This window comes from Salmo trutta, chromosome 37 (assembly GCF_901001165.1).
Source record: "Salmo trutta chromosome 37, fSalTru1.1, whole genome shotgun sequence".
Taxonomy (NCBI): Eukaryota; Metazoa; Chordata; class Actinopteri; order Salmoniformes; family Salmonidae; genus Salmo; species Salmo trutta.
In genome coordinates, this window is record NC_042993.1 from 14,689,833 (window position 1) to 14,696,954 (window position 7,122).

Consider the following 7,122-nt stretch of genomic DNA (forward strand, 5'->3'; position numbering starts at 1 on the left):
TACAGAACTCCTTCATGCAATCGCGGTGTCAGATTTTAAAATAGCTTTTCGGTGAAAGCACATTTTGCAATATTCTGAGTAGATAGCCCGGCCATCACAGGCTAGCTATTTTGACACCCACCAAGTTTGGTACTCACCAAACTCAGATTTACTATAAGAAAAATTGGATTACCTTTGCTGTTCTTCATCAGAATGCACTCCCAGGACTTCTACTTCAACAACAAATGTTGGTTTGGTTCCAAATAATCCATAGTTATATCCAAATAGCTGCGTTTTGTTCGTGCGTTCAAGACACTATCCGAAGGGTAACGAAGGGCGACGCGCCGGCGCTTTTCGTGACAAAATTTTTCAAAATATTCCATTACCGTACTTCGAAGCATGTCAAACGCTGTTTAAAATCAATTTTTATGCGATTTTTCTCGTAAAATAGCAATATTATTCCGACCGGGAGTCGTTGTTTTCGTTCAAAGACTGAAAATGTAAAATGGACTCTTCATGTGCATGCGCACACCCGTCTCATTGTTCTCAGATCGACCACTATCCAAATGCCCTACTGTTTTTCAGGCAGGGGCTGCAAAGTCATCATTCAACGTTCTGGCGCCTTCTGAGAGCCTATGGGAGCCTTAGAAAGTGTCACTTTACAGCAGAGATGCTCTGTTTTCAATAAAAAGGCTAAAGAAGGCCAAGAAATGGTCAGAGAGGGCACTTCCTGTTTGGAATCTTCTCAGGTTTTGGCCTGCCATATGAGTTCTGTTTTACTCACAGACACCATTCAAACAGTTTTAGAAACTTTAGGGTGTTTTCTATCCAAATCAAACAATCATATGCATATTCTAATTTCTGGGCAGGAGTAATAAAGAGATTAAATCAGGTACGTTTTTTATCCGGCCGTGAAAATACTGCCCCCTATCCATAACAGGTTAACAAACGAGGATCGGATGTCGTCGACCTTCTTTTCAAAATGGTTGACGAAGTCATCCGCAGAGAGGCAGGGGGGGAGGATTCAGGAGGGAGGAGAAGGTGGCAAAGAGCTTCCTAGGGTTAGAGGCAGATGCTTGGAAGTTAGAGTGGTAGAAAGTGGCTGGTTACTCCCTGGAGTTTAGTTTCTCCAACTTGTTCAATGGTCACATCCTTTATGTACAACTCCAGTTGAGGTTTAGGTTTAAGAGAATGTTTTGAACCAAATACAATGCTTTTGGTTTTAGTTTATTGTTACTCACCCATTCTGACACAGACTGTAACTCCTTGCAAGGAGTCTCAGTGAGCTCACTGGCTGTAGTTGCTGAAGTGTAGAGTGTGTAATCATTAGCATACAAAATACTTTTAACTTCTTGTAAGACAAGTGGCAAATCATTTGTAAAAATAGAAAAGAGTAACAGCCCAAGGCAACTGCCCTTAGGGATACCGTTCTGTACACTCTGTATCTGATGTTACTTTTTAGAAATTTCAGAGACGCTCTTATCCAGAGTGACTTACAGTATTGAGTCCAAACATTTTTCATACTCTTCCCCCTTGGGAATCTAACCCACAACTCTGGCGTTGTAAGCGCCATGCTCTACCAAATGAGCTACACGGGACATGTTATTGAGGCTTCTATCAAAGAACACTGCGTTATTTTGGATAGGTAACTCTCCAACCATGTGATGGCAGGTGATCTAAAGCCATAACAAGTGAGTTTTTATAATAACAATGTATATTTAATAACATCAAAGGCTGCACTGAAATCCAACAATACAGCTTCAACTATCATCTTGTTATCCATTTATTTCAGCCAATCATCAGTCATGAGTCAGTGTAGTACAAGTTGAGTACTCTTCCCTATGCATGCTGAAAGTCAGTAGTTAACTTGTCCTTTGACAAATTGCATTCAATTTGTACAAACACTAATTTCTCCATTAGTTTACTAAGAACAGGCAGCACTGTGGTGAATGTGGTGGTAGTAAATAACTGGTACAGTCAGTGTGGGGGGGGGGGGTATAGTTTAATCAATTCATTTGTCTGTCACCTTTTGGAGTGGCTGCCCATCCCATACTTCAAAGCAAACTTCTGTGAGTTACGACATTTCAAAACCAAAAACAACCTCTGAAAAAGAGGAAAAATAAAAAGGAGACAGACAGAGCTTATCCCCACACCCAGAGACACAGAGCGGAGGCAAGGATTCAGCTGCTGAGGAGAGAAATGATACAGGCCTCAGAGAAGGTGAAGGGTGTCGAGGAGAGGGTGGAATGGAAGGAAGGGAAGGAAGGGAGAGAGGGGAGGGAGATAGAGGGAGGACGGCAGAGAGAAGAGAAGAAAGGAGGAGAGGGAGCGGTTGACTAACGCAGAGATAAAATTTCACCACACAGCTGAAGGTGAACCATCATCACCTTAACGAAAGCCAGCGGGAGCCTGACTTTCCGTGTGTGTGTGTGTGTGTGTGTGTGTGTGTGTGTGTGTGTGTGTGTGTGTGTGTGTGTGTGTGTGTGTGTGTGTGTGTGTGTGTGTGTGTGTGTGTGTTGTGAGTTGTGTGTGATAGAGGGCAGCACCAGTGGGAGTTTGTCAGCACAGTGTGAGATTATTGCAATGGGTGAGAAGAATGACCTAATTCGAACAGTGATGGCAGGTGTGTGTGTGTGTGTGTGTGTGTGTGTGTGTGTGTGTGTGTGTGCGCATGGCTTGAGTGATGTTGTAAACTTAACAAAAATGTCCTTTTCCACCTCAAAACATTTGGGAAACTGACATTAAAGTGTGTGGCCAAGGACTATAATGCTGTAAGGCCACTTTGATATTCATATTCTCCATATCCACTCCTTGTTGTGCATATGGATATTGTTTATAGCCTACATTCAGCAAACAAGTATAGACTATATATATACAAAAGTATGTGGACATCCTTTCAAATTTGTGGATTTAGCTATTTCAGCCACACCCGTTGCTGACAGGTGTATATAATCGAGCACACAGCCATGCAATCTCCATAGACAAACATTGCCAGTAGAATGGCCTTACTGAAGAGCTCACTGACTTTCAACATGGCACTGTCATAGGATGCCGCCTTTCCAAAGAGTAAGTTTGTCAAATTTCTGCCCTGCTAGAGATGCTCCGGTCAACTGTAAGTACTGTTATTGTGAAGTGGAAATGTTTAGGAGAAACAACGGCTCAGCTGCAATGTGGTAGGCAACAAAAGCTCACAGAACATGACTGCAGAGTGCTGAAGCACGTAGCACGTAAAAAACGTCTGTCCTCGGTTGCAACACTCACTACTGAGTTCCAAACTGCCACTGGAAGCAACATCAGCACAATAACTGTTCGTTGGGAGCTTCATGAAATGGGTTTCCATGGCAAAGCAGCCGCACACAAGCCTAAGATCACCATGCGCAATGCCAAGTGTCGGCTGGAGTGGTGTAAAGCTCTCCGCCATTGAACTCTGAAACAGTGGAAACGTGTTCTCTTGTGTGATGAATCACGCTTCACCATCTGGCAGTCCGACGGACGAGTCTGGCTTTAGAGGATGCCAGGAGAATGCTACCTGCCCTAATGCATAGTGCATACTGTAAAGTTTGATGGAGAAGGAATAATGGTCTGGGGCTGTTTTTCATCATTCTGGCTCCTTTGTTCCTGTGAAGGGAAATCTTAACACTACAGCATACATTCACATTCTAGACAATTCTGCACTTCCAACTTTGTAGCAACAGTTTGGGGAAGGCCCTTTCCTGTTTCAGCATGATGATGCCCCCTGTACAAAGCAAGGTCCATACAGAAATGGTTTGTAGAGATCGGTGTAGAAGAACTTGACTGACCTGCACAGAGCCCTGACCTCAACTCCATCGAACACCTTTGGGATGAATTGGAACTCCGACTGCGAGCCAGGCCTAATCACCCAACATCAGTGCCTGGACTCACTTAAGCTGAATGGAAACAAGTCCCCGCAGCAATGTTCCAACTTCTAGTGGAAAGCCTCCCCATAAGAGTGGAGGCTGTTGCAACAGCAAAGGGGGGGACCAACTCCATATTAATGCCCATGATTTTGGAATGCGATGTTCGACGAGCATGTGTCCACGTACTTTTGGTAATGAAGTGTATTCTCCCAACCGTATGTCTTGGGTGGCAAGTAGTCTAGTGGTTAGAGCATTGGGCCAGCAACCGAAAGGTTGCTGGATCAAATCCCCATGCTGACAAGGTAAACATCTGTCACTCCAGGCCATTTGAATACGACTACATTCTAGAACCATGACATTTCCCTATCCACTTCTGTAGCAAGTACTCCTGTTTGTAAAGTTTCCCATTGCCTCTGACTATTCCATTATTTCACTGCTTGTGTGTGTGTTCCTGGCACCCCAATGCCTGGAGCCAGCCAGTCAGCCCTCTCTGAAGTGTTAAAAAACAGGCGTTTGAAAGCGGAGGCATGGAATTCACTGTGCTGTTTTCGGATGAGTGCCACGGACCACAGGTTTATGATTACTACAGGGTTGTTTTGCTTCACTTTGACACTGACAAACAAACCCCAGCAGCATGCCTTGAGCAAGACAAAACAGCACAGGAATAAGACCCAACTCAATACCCATGAATTACATTTCGGATACAACTATGTAGAAAACAAAACACATGTCCAAGATGCCAGACATAAATAAAGCATTTTACGATAGAGTCAGTATTTGATTGGCTAAGAAATCATGACCATGTAATACAGTGACTAGTGGATGTAAAAGCTGTAATGCACTTGTACAATCTATCTCAAAGATAATAACAGAAAGAAAAATATCATATCCATGGTACACAGAGAAAATAATCAATAAAACCAGAAGTGTATTTCAGGGCATTTCTTTATTCTCTTATCTACAGTCTAAAGAGAAGAATAGAAGGATGCAGAAGAAAGAAAGAGAAAATGAAAGGTCTATTGTCCCCTACCCAGTCAGTTAGTACCTAGAGACATATCGGTGGGATCTGTAAGAGAGAGAAACATCCACCATGAGAGGTCGATCACACCAGACTACCCCCACCAACCCCCTCTCTCCCCTGGATTCTGCTCTCAGTCTGGGGTGGGTCAATGCCACCACCTGTGGATCCTGGGGCCCAGGGCCTATTCACTCTGGGTCGATGTGGCTACACCAAAGAACAGAGCCTCGAGACTGGGGAGGGCAGTCAATGTAAAATCAATGTAGTGCCCCCCCTGGTCGCAGGTCAGAGACTGGGGATGTTCGGGTCGATGTTGCCTCGCTAATGTTTCAGGCTGGGTGGGTTCCTCAGTAGTCCCTTTGTGGTAGTTTGGGGTTCATTCTTCTATTCTCTGCTTATAGTACTGTTTGACAGACAGTAGGCATAGCTAGCTACACATTTTATTTTCCCAAGTAATCATAGAATATCAGCAACCGATAAACCTCAGCCACTGATCAATCTTAGTTTAGCAGATGACTTCACTATCCTTAACCTATTTATATTGTGGTCAATGAGGTATGAGATCATTATTACATTTTTTCCTAGATTCTATTCTATTATTTCATCTGTTTGGTCACCATGAGCCTTTGCCCATTCTTTCGTAGTGTTAATCTGACTGTTGTGAAGAGGAGTGTACTCATTCAGGGGTAATGTCGCTCAGTGATATCTCTTGTGCCAGACAGACACTGTCCGTGATTGAGTTGTCCAGACAGACTTGATCAAACACAACTCAATAAATTATACCTTCCTCTGTATTCAGAACATGGAGAGAGAGAGAGAGAGAGAGAGAGAGAGAGAGAGAGAGAGAGAGAGAGAATAATCGAGAGGGGGAGAGAGGGAGAGAGAGAATAATTGAGAGGGGGAGAGGGAGAGAGAGAGAGAGACAGAGAGACAGAGGGGGAGGAGGAGGGGGAGAGAGAGAGAGAATAATCGAGAGGGAGAGAGAGAATAATCGGAGAGAGAGAATAATCGAGAGGGGGAGAGGGAGAGAGAGAGAAAGAGAGACAGAGGGGGAGGAGGAGGGGGAGAGAGAGAGAGAGAGTAATCAGTCAGTTTAAATGACACTAAGCCTAATGCAGCTCTGCTGTGTGGCCCAATGCCCACATCATTAGTCTGCAGAGGGAGCAAAGGCCTGTTTGCCTGCTAAGGGGAATTAACTAGCTCCTTAGCCCATAATCAAACAGTCCAATATAATTATTTATCTTACTGAGCCCAACCTAACAAATAGATTTATTGTTGTTTTCTTCTTTCTTTTTTGGTGATCCTTCTTCTTCCTCTTGAATTTACTGTTTGCTGTGACCGCATGCATAACATTCAGTCCCTTGTATTTTTAAGCGATTTCTAAGTAAATTCATGTAATTTCCAAGTGTGGGAATTGCCTTATAAACAGGCAGCTAGGAAGACTTGGTCTCATACTGTAGGCTACGGGTTATTGTGATGCACTCACTTATTGTAGACACATTTGTTCATCACCTTACTGTCATAGATCCCACAGTCCCTTATTGATAGTCTATAGATGTTGAAACTATCATCAAACTATCAACAGGAACTTTGTTGATATGCAAAAACTTGTAAGGGTTAGTTGACAGTTGAGTAGCTTATTCACAGTTAGTTGTAAATAAAGTGTTACTGTCTGTCTGCTTTGGGTTTACTATTAACTATGCCAGTAGGTCTAGAGAGGACAAGGCAGAGTTGTCAATCATACAGTATGTGGACTATAGCTCAATATGTGGACCATTGCCCAGTATGTGGACCATAGCTCAGTATGTGGACCATAATTCAGTATGTGGACCATAATTCAGTATGTGCACCATAGCTCAGTATGTGGACCATAATTCAGTATGTGGACCATAGATCAGTATGTGGACCATAATTCAGTATGTGGACCATAGATCAGTATGTGGACCATAATTCAGTATGTGGACCATAATTCAGTATGTGGACCATAATTCAGTATGTGGACCATAATTCAGTATGTGGACCATAATTCAGTGTGTGGACCATAATTCATTGGAGCATAGCTCAGGCCTTTGCAATAAACACAGCAGGTCTTATCTAGAGTCTGCATCCACTGGAGTCTGCATCCACTGGAGTCTGCATCCACTGGAGTCTGCATACAGTGAGAGAAGCAGCCAAGAACGCTGTTGTTACCTAATGTCCCAACACCCCAACGCCGCTGTTCCTATAGCCTCTGCTCTCTCAGGGAGA